Source organism: Magallana gigas, chromosome 7, assembly GCF_963853765.1.
Source record: "Magallana gigas chromosome 7, xbMagGiga1.1, whole genome shotgun sequence".
NCBI classification, from domain to species: Eukaryota; Metazoa; Mollusca; class Bivalvia; order Ostreida; family Ostreidae; genus Magallana; species Magallana gigas.
Genome location: NC_088859.1, coordinates 22665063 through 22680713, shown reverse-complemented (window position 1 = coordinate 22680713; position 15651 = coordinate 22665063).

Below are 15651 nucleotides of genomic sequence, written 5' to 3'. Positions count from 1 at the left end.
ACGTCAATAAGCAAAAGTTCATTGTGACGTCATAATTACGTTAAAGTAGCGGAAAGTTAGAGTCACATTTAACAAAATTTTGAGGGTTGAATATATTTTAGAACATCATTCTAAGCATCTTTTTCCCTGTATTGCATTTCAAAATATTTGTACTTTTTGAGATACAAGTAATCAAACTTTTTGTCTTCTTGCCCCTTATTATGTAACGAATGAGAATATTTCAATAATGTATAGGTATATAACTGTATGATTGTCATTTTTGCTTCTATAATATATTACAAGATATTTCTCAGTAAAGTGCTCTGGATGAAAGAAAATAGAGCCCTCTTGATCCCTAATGTAAGGGGTCAGCCCTTTTTTCCAAATGTCAAACGAAAGCTTTTTTATAAATAAACTTAATTTGCTCTATATGTCTTAACAAAAAAATCGAGAAAAGGGGTAATAAAAGAAAACATCAAAAGGTGTAAGAGCTTTGGTTAAAAAAGTTGGACCCCTCTTGGCCAGTACCCTTTCTTTCATATCAAATGGATGTCTAAATTCTAAACACATTCTGTTCATAAGGTGTTTAGAAATTCGGTACAGATCTTGAGATATTTGGAAAATATTGTTTTGGGGAACGACCTATTAAATCCTTGTTGGGGCCTTTTAAAGTTTTGAATTTCTGACCCCTAAATATTCTCTAATTATATATAACGCATGGGAAAGTCATTTTACTGTACCAATGTATGGGTACATAAGAGTAAAATAAAATTTCTGCTTATATAACCTATTACAAAAATCACTCAGTAAAGAGATAAAATTGAAATACTTTAGACCCCTCCGGGTCCCTAATTTTAGGGACCAGCCTGTTTTTTTTCTTGGTATTAAATAAAAGGTTACGTAAAACTATACACATTTTGTCCAACAAGTTTTTACAAATTCGTTATTGAGATATCTGAGAAAGAAGATATAAGGAACCGTGCTACTTATCTGGGCCGTTTAACGAAATTTTGAGGGTTTAATATTGTTTAGTACGTCATTTTAAGCATCTTTTCTTCTCTACAGCTGAATGGATGATCAAAGATTTGAACTTCTGACCCCTAGAAACCCCTAATTGCGTAATTCGTGAGAAATCCATTGTATTGTATAGGTACATTACAGTAAGATAAACATTTTTGCTTCTATATTCTATCACAAAATATCCCTCAGTAAAGAGCTATAAATATAAGACTTTAGACTCATCTGGAACCCTAGTTTTAGGGGTCAGCCCCTATTTTTTTATTTTACATGGAAGCCCTTGTTATTAATTACTTTTTACATTACATGTAAAAATTTTCAATGACGAGATAGACAAAGAAAACCAGAAAAAATCACGATGTTTTTTAAATCACAATTTTCGGGTCCAGGCGAGCTTGGGCAACTTTCGAGATAAAAGAGATTTAAGACCGTCATGCACAACTTCAGTCTTTTGTCTTCCAGCCCTTAAAATTTTAACTTAATATCGACAATACTAATAGTTAAAGAGGAGTTCCACCGACAAAATATCCCTATTAAATTCATAAAAACGACGATATCTCAAAACGGAAGTGATGTCATCAATGAAAAATATTTCCAACAAAGTTTAGATCAATACCTATCAGAAGTCGTTGCTGAGAAAAGGCGTGCACAAAACTTCCAAAAAAAAAACAAGAGGCCCAATGGACCACATCGCTCACCTGAGCAACACTGGCTTTAAATGGGCGTTCAAAGAATATTGCGCCATATGGCCCCTCGGTAGATTAACCAAAAATGAATATCCGAATTTTACACCTATTTTTGCATATACCCGGTACTTATTCTTTGACATATTTACCTTTATGGAATACCATTTTTACCGAAAATAAGATCATATGCAGTATAAATAACTAAATTTTCAGTTGGTGTTCATATCCAGTTCCCTTTATTTTAGCCCCCCCCCCCCTAATCACTTTATAAAACCGTTACGATTAAAATACATGACAGCATAAAGGTACATTTTCTCCATCCACTCTTGTATTTTATTTTTAAAAATCCTATATGTGAAAGAAGAAAAGTGTACTTCAATGCACCAGAATGAATGCTCTCAATCCCTCAAATTAAAAACATTAAACATTTAATTGGCCTTCTCCATTATAAACGATTGTCGTTTACCAGGCAAGAATTCATTTCGTATGACGTTTCATATCCTTACTCACTTGACTGATAAATAAACTTAACCGAAATATGTTGACAGATATGTTAAAGAGCTATAATTCAAATCAATGTATTGGCATGCAGGCATGTCGCTCTATTGTACCAAGGCCCACCCATTATTTACATCTTTATTAAAAAACAACAAATGTCTACAAACAAAGATGATTTTCCGTTGCAATAATTTTTTAAGAACGAAAATGCTTTTGTCCTCATAATAATAATATGTCAGGACAATGGAAACTGTTTAAGACGTCGTTTTTGGGAGTTGATTTTAACCAACTCTCATATGCAGTTACTATGGCAAACCGAAACTGAAACAGTGTTTGGACCTAAGCACAAATCATAACCGCTGAAAAGAGTTAGTTCTTGAAAATAATCGACAAATTCGATGTAATGTACGCTGAAGCATTTTTTAAATGAAACTTATTTATAAATACATATGAAATAGTCAGATTTTAAAAAGTACGAACAATTTAGAAGTTTTTTGCAGTCGTATGTATTCCTACGCCAGAGATCAATATAGTCTTGTTCAACCATCGGATGTCTCCGTACATCTCTCCGACAAGCAGAGAGTCAGTTTATATTTAAAAATCGCATCATCAAGCTATCACGTGACCTGGTATCTGTTACTTGTCGGAGATTAACGGAGACAGCCGAGAATCTGGTTGAACGAGACTATAGTTCATTATTGGTTGGATACATACACGTTTTGAAATATTTCGAATACCGATAAATAGTTTGATGAAATCAATTCTATTTTTAAATATTACACAACATGATTCATGAGAGGTTTTCTCGAAATTATTGTCGGAAAAGTCCGAGAATCCATACATGTATTATAGAAATGTGCGTAATTCAAATAGAGATTATAAACTACTTGCCAAGCAAAATAAAATCGTTGATTTTAAGATAAATAATAATCGATAAAATCAACTCCCGTCAGTACTTCAGTACTTTGATTATTTACTTGTGTTCGAAAAACTATCAAAAATTTGTGTAGATTTTATGCAATTCATCGTTTAAGAAGATGCACCAGAAAGTAGTTACAGCATATCATCCTTTTAGCAACTCGAAGCTTGACTTTCAGGTTAGTATAGAAATACATGTAGTAATAGAAATTTGTAAACAATTAAAAAAAGAGAAAAATGCACTTAAACAAAGAAAAAACACAATTTATTTTTCATCATATATATACTTATATATTTCTAGCAGCGAGAATAATTTCTGTTTAGATTGATATTGCTTAGCATCTTAATAAAACATGTTGCATTAATCAATCATAAAGTAGAGATCGTACCGAATTACATGTACCAACATAATGAAAAGTATTTTATATTTACATTCTACTGTGTTTTTCCATTAAATTCTGTGATCTTCAAATGCCTCTAAATGCAACAAGTAGTCAAAGGTCAAATTGAAGAATTTTACTATGACGTCACAAACGTTGAACGCTGTAAACTGCAACGCCACAAGCGAAAATCAAAGTTCACGCCCGTGGCTGTTACTGTGGCTCTTTCATTAATATTAACTTACCCTTAGGATAAGATAGGAATTTTAAGGTATGAATCACATTTGCAGACAAGGCAAAAAGTTAAAAAAAATGTAAATATAAGCATTAAATCATGATTTTTTGAAGTAAACACTCTCATAACTTCAGCGGTGTGTGCATACAAATTTTCATAACGCGCGTTAGCGCGTTATGAAAATTTGTATGCACACACCGCTGCAGTTATGAGAGTGTATACTTAAAAAAAATCATGATTCAATGCTATAATAATATGTTGTTAGTGCATCAGATTTTGCGCAGGTACATGTAAACAATCAGCTGTCTGATTTACCGGTCTACACGTAAAAAATTTAAATTCTAAAATAAAGACAATGGTTCCTCTCAAGTTGAAATAAAAAGAAACAAGCTAAACTCACCGTCACAAATGAAAATGTCAACGCATTAAAATATTTATCCTCAATTTACTTCACGGCACAAATATATTTTGGATGTTTCAAATATTCCCTTCGCACGTAAACTGTTGCATAACAAGCAAATCCATCTCGGAGTCTGTCCAACATGTTCAAAATTGCGGCTTCTAACATAGACTGGTCCTCTAAACTGGTTTTCGATTTAAGAAATATCGAGCCCAAAGTTAAACTGATTGACCCCCATTCTCTCTGTCTTATTATTATTTTCGTAAATTACTCAAATTTGCAACAGAATAAGCCCTTAATTTTTGCAATTTATATTTTCCTTCCCATAAGGATGATTTATGCTAAATTACGTTGAATTTGACTCAGTCGTTCTTGAGAAGAAGATTTTAAAAAATGCACCCCCTTTTTCTACAGTTTGGGATTTTCTCCGCTTTGAATAAAGATCGGTCTTTCATTTCTGCAATTTATATTCGCCTTCCCATAAGAATGCTTTGTGCCAAATTTGGTTGAAATTGGCCAAGCGGTTTTAGAGAAGAAGTTTAAAATGTAAAAAGTTTGCAGACGGACGACGGACAAAATGTGATTAGAATAGCTCACTTGAGCTTTCTGCTCAGGTGAACCAAAAAAAACAATAGAGAAGAAGAAACCTAAGAAAAACAATAAGGTCTTCCGTTGGAAACGGAAGCCCCAAATCATATAGAAGAATAGGGAAAAAGAAACAAAGCAATAACAATATACAAGTATTCCGTTGTAAACGGAAGACCTTAATAATATGTCTTTTGTTAAATACAGGATAGCATAAATAGCTTACAAAAACTAGTTCACACTGAGGTCCTGAAAATGTATTTACAGACAGCAACTATATACAGAAACTGACAGAACATACAAAACATGTATTTCTAAGATATAAATGAATATACATTATATGTGATTTAAACTAAACGTAATTGCCTAAAATAGAGCCATAAATTATAGTTTAGTTTATTGTTGCATAAACATATACAAATGGTTCGAACACAAGTTCTAACAACTTACAAGGTTCTTACAAAGTATAACAATTTACAACTGTGTAGTAGTTTAGAATGTAAAGTATATAGAAGTGGATATTATTGAAATGGTTCAAGGGACCTGGACACGATTTCAGATGAAAATTTTATTTTTAATTTCTATGTATAAAATAGTGTACTTTTGTATTTTAAATGATTCACCAAAATTTCAATGTTAGAAGTCATTTAAAAGCGAGATACAGAGGAAAGAAGTTGTTGTTATGTAAACAAAGCTCGAGTCTTACAAGTTTGTTTACAAATACTGTTGCCATTTCTTTATCAAAATAAATTGTGGAAACAAGATAGACTGATTCAATGGGCTCATAAATAATTTCATTACAACAAACAGCAACATTAGATTGAAACTTATACCAATACAACAAATACTAATATGTGAACTTTAACAGGACTCAAGCTTTGTTTCATCTTCGCTAGCCAAGGGTTTTCGGTCCACTTTGCTCCCCATAAACGGAGCAAAGTGGACCGAAAACCCTTGGCTAGCGAAGATGGCTTTGTTTACAAAACAAAGAATTCTAACCTCTGTAACTCACTTGTAACTCGATATCTGACTTTCAAATTTGTCAAAACATTGAAAACATAAATATTAAGAATTCTAGACATAAAAATTGAAATAATAAATTTTGAAAATTTTTAGCTGAAATCGTGTCCAAGTCCTTTTAATTAATATTGAACAAACGTACATGTACTTACAAACAGTTCTGTTTGAATTTGGTCTAGGCAGTAAGACTAAAATTACGTGAATCTACCACAATCTTTGAACAGCTAAAAAAATACGTTGGTTTAAATTGACAATGAGAGATTCGTCTCCCCACAAGAGTCAATGACAATTAATAATGTTAATTTGATTTACATTTAAAAGGTTTGAAAACAGTTCATTTCGCGCATTGATTGGTATATTTCTTACTTCAAAAAACAACAAACTAGATGCTGTTATTAGACAGTAATACCCGCACCAAGTGTTTGACCCTAAATAACACTGTTTTGTTAAAGTACCAGTTTTAATAAAACGAAGGCTACATGCAATTTCTAGTAATTTTTAAAAATTATAATTTTCATAGAGAATGAGATTCCATCCCATAATACATATGTAAAGCCTTTTTTGTACGATTTGGGGTTGAACTGTTTGCATGTGAATTAATTTTTTTAGTTAATTAATAATATTAACATTTCATATAATAGAAATTACTGAGTATGGTCTATATAATTATTATAAGCAAAATAAAATTATTCCCCGTCCCCTCGGTGGTTGCCAGCTTTAGATTTGCTTCTGTGTTCCAACATCATTGTGTGCATGGATTTAGAGAAGGGGTGGAAATGAGGGGTTCAGACCCTCCCGCCCTCTTGAAAATTCTTTTATATTACCGTAAGAGTAAAATTACCAATAATACACACTGGACCCCAATCCACCCCCCTGCAATCACAATTACATGTATTACTCTGACCCCCCCCCCCCACCTCCCTCACCCTACACATGGATAAATATATAAACATCAGAATATTTTGATAACAACAAATGCCTGTACATGTAGTTGCAACAAAGAAGATTGTAGACAGTGCAAAATAAAAGACATACATGTAATTATATTGCGCAATTGTTTTCAATGCAGAAATGCCAGGATAGAAGGAGCGTCTAAGTGAACTACAGGCGTTAGTAAAGGTTTCAAGTCTCTATCTCTTATGGTCTCAGAGGAGTAGCGATAACACGCATTTCCTTCTCAAAGGGCAGTAACTCTGTAAGTTCTGGGAGTTTTTTGACACAGGGTCAATTGGTACCATAACTTTTAATGAGCAATTACATCAAGTTTTAATTATTTAGATACCCCTAATAACAAAAAAGTGACTCCGAGGTAAAAAGAGAAGAAGAAGAAGAAGAAGAAGAAGAAGAAGAAGAAGAAACATAAAGAAAACAAGACTCTTTCACCCGAAAGGTGGAAAGACCTAAAAACATAAAGAAAACAAGAGGTCTTTCACCTGAAAGGTGGAAAGACCAAATGATTTAAAATTTGTTACTGTACACTGTACTGAAAGAATGTGAAAAGCCTAAATCTTTAGATTGGGGTGGGAGGGGGTTGATGTGGAGTATAAAATTTAATTTGAATCATTTATTGTAATTAATTTTAACTTGAATATTAGTTATTGATCCCCAGGTAGAAATATGACTTTTGATTATATCTCAATAGATCATTTGTCAATTATGCAACGTGTAATGTGATTTTTTTTAAAAAGAAAAACATTTTTTTTACCAGTTTCTAAAACTTCTTAGTCCCCATTATATTGGGTTTTTAATAGATCATTCGACAATTAAGAAAAGTGTAAATGTAAGGGTTTTTATTAAAGTGAAAAACTCCAATTTTCTGCTACTATTTGACTCCCAGGATGAAATCTTAATCTTGAAAACCTTATTGCACATCTATAGGACAACCCCTATCATATCCCAAGACATGATGTGTCTATTCATTTAATCATTAGAGAAGTTCTGGGATGTAGGGTTTTTTTCGGATCGATAAACGTCGACTTTTGCTAATATTTTACTCCCAGGATGAAATTTGAATTTTCAAAACCTTATTGCACATCTATAGGACAGCCCCTATCATATCCCAAGAGATGACGTAGATTATCCAAAAGTTGTAAGAGGAGTTTTGTGAACCATACTTTTTTTTTTTAAAAAAACGTCATTTTTTGTTGCCCACAACCCCCGTGATAAAAAGAAAAAATCTGAAACCTGATCACACTTCAAAATGACACCCCAATCATATTCTAGAAAATCATTTGGCTACAGCAAAAAATTTTGACGTTTTTCAAACCAGATTTTTTGTTTAAAAAAATAAATGTCATTTTTCAGCCATCAAAATTTCCGAAACCTTATTGCGCATCTAAAGGACACCCCAAAAAATATTCCAAGAGATGATTTGTCTATTGTTGAAAATGTAGAAGGAGATCGAGGAGGAAGGTTTTTCTGGGGAAAAAAACGTAATTTTTACCAATTATTTCACCCCCGGACTACCAGAGAATTTTTGAAACCTTTTTACAAAACAACATGACACTCCTATCCAAAGTCCAAGAGTTTAGTTTGCTGGTTTATAAAATGTAAGAGCAGTTTGAGAAAGTAAAACGTGACAGACGGACGGACAAACGGAACAGGATAACAACAATATACCCGAACTTTTTTTAGAAAGTGCGGGTATAAGAAGAATAATTGTTCTGTAGAAAAAGTAATCTGCAAGAGTCATCCAATTCAGTTGTTGTGGCATTTCTGACGTAGATGAGTAACAGTGTTTGTTGAAAATCACTCTAATGGCTCGCTTTTGAAGTTTTAAAGACCATTTTTGTTGTTCATGTTTCCTCAGACAGTACAGCAGTAATTAAAATGTGGAAAAATAATTGTATTAAAAATTTTCAGCAATAATTCAGAAGACATAAATGAACGCAATCTACTCACCACACCTATTTTATTTGGAAGTTTTTTGACAAAATATCAACATGTTCTGACCAAGTGAGACATTTATCTATGTAAACTCCTAAAAGTTTTGCACACGACATATTTTCAATAACAACACTCTCAACTTGTATAGATTTTCTACAATTTTTAAGTCTTTGTTCTGTACCGATAACCATACATCGTGTTTTCTTAAGATTTATATTAAGCTTATTAGTCCCCTACCGATTTCATCGAAGAGGTCTATAGCTTTCCTCTGCGTCCGGCAGTCTGTCCGTCTGTCTGTCCCACTTCTGTTTTCCAAATGTTTTCTTTATGCGTTTGAGGAATAATATGAAATTTGCTGAACAGCTTCAAATTGTCAAACTACAGATCAAGTTGACACTTTTGTAGCGTCTGGTTGACTAATTTTCGAGAAAATTAATTTTCATATTCCAAGTTTTTAATGTTCAGGTATGTTATCGGCTTCGGTGTGTATTGAATAAACGAGGAAAGTATGTAGTCAGTAATAATATCGTGCATTACTTGTACCATTCCTTTCAATGTTTCAATGTAACAAACAAATAAGTTCTGTAAAATTGTGTCAAGCATTGTGTTGTAAATCCAATCGACAGGTTTTTTTGTATTATTACAATCAGGTTCGTTATCGGGTTGGTCACAGAAGACGGTAAGAAATGATATTCTGCATAACAGTGCATTGTTTTCACAAATTGCTACCAGCAAATACTTGGCGAAATTACAGGAGATAAGATAAAGATTATTTTACCCATTTTTTAAATTTAATTTCAACTAGATTTTGACGGGTTGACATTGCATATGATATCGGACATTTACGAAATAGATACATCGACACACCGTATTGTTGACATTTACATAACCAAGATTTAAGACTACAATAATGCTATTAATTTCACTACACTCTGCTTAGTTTACACGTTCTTGTAATATCGTTTCGGAGTCTATCCATGCACAAGGAGTAAGCTCGTTTCGTCGATTCGATTCGTCTCAGGACAACGGGACTGTCTATGCCACTCTCTCGAGCTGTCAGAAACTTCAACATTGCTAAACAGAGACATTTAATATCGTATAGTGAATAAAAACAAAATACAAAGAACAATTTTATTCAATCAAATCTGTACAGACTTTTTTTTCAATCAAAGTTAACCAGTTTTGAAATTCGGTTTTGAGAAGTTCCTTGTATTTCTTGTTAACTGTTTGGTCTAGTGGCTGTAATTCGTCAGTACAACCCGCCGGTACGAACACATATCGAATGTTAGCTTTTTCAATGCTGATAAGACTTTTTCGCTTTTATGCGCTGCAAACACGTCGAAAATAGCTAATGCCGGTGGATTTATTTGTGACACGGGTAGGTTTTCGCGAACAGCCTCAACATACGGGACGATAACCCCCTCAATGTACTCTAACATCGTTTCCTCGGTAGACCAGTGATTAGGTGATTGGGTAATTGCCCAATCATCCGGAAAATTCATATTTGGGTGACACATAGATGTAGTTCCCTGGTATATGAGTTGTGGGGGTAATAAGTGACCATCTAGAGTCAAACAAAACAATGCGGTAATTTGTCGCTAATCCCCCCACATTCTCAATTATTTTTTTTTCTCGGGCGTGTTTGCGTTTTGTGGATCAAGCAAGCCTGGTTTTACCGCAACCGTTTTCAACCAACGCAACACCGTGAATGAGATTAGTTTGTTCAGTTTAGCAAAACATAATTTGATATGTGTTCAACTTTTAACATTAAAAAAAAGATAACTCTAACCCTGGCATTATAAGAAATCAAAAATAGATAACTCTTACTCTTATTAAAAAATTCGTCAAAATTAAAACTCGCCAATTGTCTCTTACTAAAAAATCGTCAAATTTTGAACTCGTCAATATAACCACGTTTACAGTATTGTGGAAACATAAACTAAGAGACTCCCGTGATTTAGCGTGAATGTAATGCGCATGTGCAAGATGGTAAAATCCAAAAAATCCAGATAATTTCTGGATTTTTAAAGAAATTTTCGTTGATTATTAATTGGCGAAGCTTCATTTAGAAAAAATAAAAACAAATTGGTAATCGTCAAGTACCAATGATGTTTAAAATATATGAAACAAAAGACAGTACTCTTCCGATTTCTCGGTATTTAAGCTAAAAAATTCGAGTCAATTATTTTAATATAGTACTATATATATTCACTGTGTAGTTTGAATTTCCTCTGTTCTTTTATCTCTGATTAAAGCATTACATCTCGTTTATAATAGTTTTGAAATAGGGGAAATAGTTGTATGCTTCGAAGCTTTCATAGAATAATACAAACCGGTAGGGGACGTGTATTGCTTATGCAATACTCTCAGATTGCTTGTTTTTATTCATCCATTCTTAAGTATTGATCAGGTCTCTATGTAATTGTTATATATATTCGTACCATTTCGAATATTTCTAAAGCAGCATCACTTGATTGGATCTAAATCACGGTTCGTGTTATGTCTTTTCCCTATTAAACTATAGCATAGACATTTGTTTTCTAACTTCTGGACCTTCTTCGAACAATATTGTACAAATTTTGGTGCGTCTCTGCCAAGGCGATTGATGAAAAGAACATGTCTGTATACCAAATGCACTATATCATATGATAGATATATTTATTCACCAATCAAGGGCACTCAGGGGGGCATATGCATTAAAACAATAAAACAACATAAGCAATTAGATTTTTTAAAAAGTTGTCTATAGTTTGATTCTCATCATGTTTTTTTGTTTTTTGTTGTTGTTGTTATTGTTATTGGAATGCCGTTATTACCTTTTATCGAAACAGGGAGGTATGGTAATTTAACACGTGATTGTCGAAAATGTGACTTTTGCAACTTAAATGAAATTGGAGATGAATTCCATTTTTTTTTATTTGTCCATCACTTCGTAGTTTACGAGAAAAGTATACAATGTATATTAAAAATAATACTCCCGAATACTAAGTGTCTATAAAGTTATACAGTTACTATCTACTTGAAATACACATGTACTAAAGAAATGTGTAATTTAGGGAAATATTTATATTATGCAAACAAGCATCGAACTCTTAATAATATGAATAATCAAAATGATTATGTACACTTGTTATACTGTTTTTAATATGTATATTTGTCTCTTGGAATAAAGAACTTGAACGACCTTTTAATGCAGTTGAGAGTACTGCATAAATACGAATCAGTAAGTTTCGGTGAGTATTCAGCCAACCTGCGTACGCGTAAGGAAGAAATTGCAATATTCAAGAAATTCAGATGGACGATCTGGATCCTAGGTATCATTCTGCTAGGACCTTAACATTTGACCTTGAAAATTGGTTCAAGGTAACAACACAGCCTTTACTCAAAAGCTTTGTTTAAGTGAAGTATGAGTCAAATAAGGCTATTTATGCTCTGAAAAACGATTGTTTGCGTAGTCCGATATGACCTTGACCTACAACCTTCATTCAAGGTCACTGCAAACCCTTTAAGGAAGGAGGCTTTTCAGGTTTTCGACTTGTCAAACGTAAATTTGATAAATTGTTCATTGATACAAGATGAAAGGAAATTAAAATAGTGAATGATTCTTTCTTTTTTTTACTATCATACAACTTGGCATAGAAATAGTAATCAATGTTTAGAATCTAACAAGGGCTATATATTTGTTGGAATATTGGCGTAGGAAAATATCATATCTTTCGTAATTCAGAATTGCTGCAGATAAATGAGTCTGTTTTAGCATTTAAAAAACAATAACATTAATGTTGGGGTTTTTAACTAATGTGAACTAATGATATGATACTTGGGTTTCAGAACATATTTTTGAAATATGATTTGCCAATCAAATTACATTTTTATAAGCTTTTTTCAATCGCCCATTCTATACAGTGATATGTGAAAAAATCACTAATATCAGTTTTTCTCTCTTTTAAATAGTAAATATATTAGCTTTTCTGTCAATTTATACCTTTATATAAAGTCTTCATAATATTTAAAAATCAGAAATACTCTACTGGGATGTGGTAATCATAATCAGTAATTGTAATCAATATTTTTGATTACAAGTTGCTGGGTAATCAAGAGTAATCAGTAATCACTCATTTTCCTGATTACAGGTAATCATAATTTAATCGATTACTCTGAAAAAGGGCTGTAATCATGAGTAATTTTTAATTACTTTCATGATTACATTAGTAAAATAAAAAGGATTTAAATCTTAGTTCATTAGAAATATAAAGTGAATAAGATTCAATTTAAATATGGTTTCAATAAAGAATGAGTGCAAGTATGTGTTTTATATATAGCATCTAAGATAATACAGGTGTGTTTAACGTCAGCTAAGATAGGCTTGTTCCCATTTTTAATTTAAACATTGTGAATAACAATTCATAAGTTCAAGTAGCTAGTGTTTGGTGTATTTCATCATCTGAATATAACCAAAACATTATTATCAGAATGAATCTAAAAACAGTTTAAAGAATTAAAATTTGTTAAATTCATTAATCTAAATAAAGTAAACCACTAGAATACATGTACAGTATAATTCACTTAATTAACTATTCTTTGAAATGCATTTGAAAAATACAGGGAAATCTCAGGTAAAAAGCAGACTTGAAAAAAAATTGTTATCAAAACAGAATTCACACTAATTGTTTTGTACCTTATTACCAAGTGTATGCAAAATGGGAACACACTGTAAGATAGTACCGTTATAAAAACAGTAATATAGCACAATGATCCTAGTCAACCTCGTGTTATTAAATTGCAGTAAAAGCCTATACATGTAACAGTTCAACACATATATATACAGTCAATTATGTGTTTTCTGTTTAATCTATATAATTAAAACTGTGTCATATTTGATGTCTTCTCTTTAAGAATACGGAGATATTTACCCAACTCAATGGATGTTTTATGGTGATAAAGTGTACCAAAAAAGTTTGTAAAAATTGGTAACTTGATATCAGAATAAATGCTTCTGTCCGAAATGCATTTTTTTCTTTCCAAAGATTAAATATCTAAACTAAGATAAATACTGGTAATGAAATCGAAAGTTATCATAAGTAACCATGATTACAAGAAGAAAAAGTAATCTAATGTAATCTATTACTTCTGAAATTGGATGTAGTCAGCTTATAATCGATTACTTTCAAAACCCAAAGTAATTGTAATTTAATCGATTACTTTTGAAAGAAATTGACCCCATCCCTGATACTCTAATATTGGAAGCATAAAAAAAATCAAAATATCTTCAAAATTTAAGAAAATTAGAGGAAATGCGGGTTAAGCAATATCAATTTTAGTTTTAATATTTATTCCAATTTAAGGGTATAAGCTGATAGACATTCTGATACTCTATCATTTCATTGACGAATAGAATTAAATATCTTAAACAGATGTCTACATAACTGCAAAGAACTACATTTATTTTTATCATTGAGGATAAAGGTAGTGACCTTGACCTGACCTTTATGTGAAAACGAGAAGGTCAAATTTGAACAAAATGATAGAATCATTTACTTATATGATCTGTTTGACTGTGTCAACATTTCATGAATTTCTTGTTATCAGAAGGATGTTCGATAACGAAAAGACTTCCTCCTTAACCAAAGATACTCTGTGAGTGAAATAAGAGCCAGATTGGACCAAAGAAAGAGGAGATATGCCCCGGACAAGGATTTTATATATAATTCTGCTATGACCTTAACCTTAGACCTAGAATTATGGTTAGAGGTTACTGCACACTCTTTACCCAAGGTACTCTGTGGGTGAAGTATGGGTCAGATTGGGCCCAAGAGGAGAGAAGATATGCTCCGGACAAGTGATCTCAGACGGAAAGACGGTCGCACGGACATGCTGACCACTATAGTACCCTAATGACTGCTGTATAATCTTATTTGTTCACATTTTGTACAATGCAATATCTTAAAGGTATATATGCCGTTTTTATCGGCATTTTTGCGATGTTGAAAACCAGACCAAAATTTTGTAAGCATGACTAGATATATGAAAAAGAATTGTTGCATTTTTTAAAATAAATATTAACGAAGTACTAACCATAATTTGAAAATGAATAACGGCTACTAGTATTTACCTATGCATATTCATTAATGATTAACTTTTTGAAATTGATTTGCGCACGTGCGCGGACATTGTAATTCATAAAAGAAGCTTGCAGAACGAGGTAACACGACAGGTTTGTTTACAGTTGTTTGAACTCATATTAACATGATTGTGTGCTTTTAACAGAAAAAATATCAGATATTGTCAGGATGGTTGCGTATCGATGTCGATGACAATCGATGAGAGCTCTTTTGCAATTGTCCATTTAATTTATACATTTAACAACAAATAATGCTATATGGTTTTGAAGAAGAATGTCAAAATTATCCTTCCTGGGGCACATCAACTCAAAACATACTCAGTATACAATTTATAGATTTTAAAGTATTCGAGTGAGAGCTATATAAATTTTATAATATTCAGACAATGAATATCATACCATAGACATGAGCCTCTTTTCCTCAATGAGGAAATATCTTATTAAACAACGAAAACACACAGCTGTGTGACCCACCTGTCTATAGCAGGAAGTTAAACATGAGTTTCTTACACGTGTCCACCGCTCAAAGTGGTCTCCACTATAGATTCTCATTTTACAACGTTCTCTGTCAAGCTGTTTGTTTCTTTAATTTCTCACCGAACACGTTATTTTAATACCAACGAACCGATCACGTTATCGCGTCAACATCTTGTGTACGTTCTAAAATTAGCTTGTCACATCACGTGTTTATGAATATTTAATAGCTGGGCGTTTACTGACCGGCCCGGTCAATAAATAAATCATTTGAAATTTATATTTAATTTATATTTAATACTTTCTCTTAAAATTTTCATTTCAAACGGCATATATACATGTACCTTTAAACTTAAAAAAACCACAGATTGTGAATACAGTTACTTTACCAACTCAAGTTATCAGAGATTCTATTTAACCTCTTGATAATAAGTAAGATTGATTATTTAAAA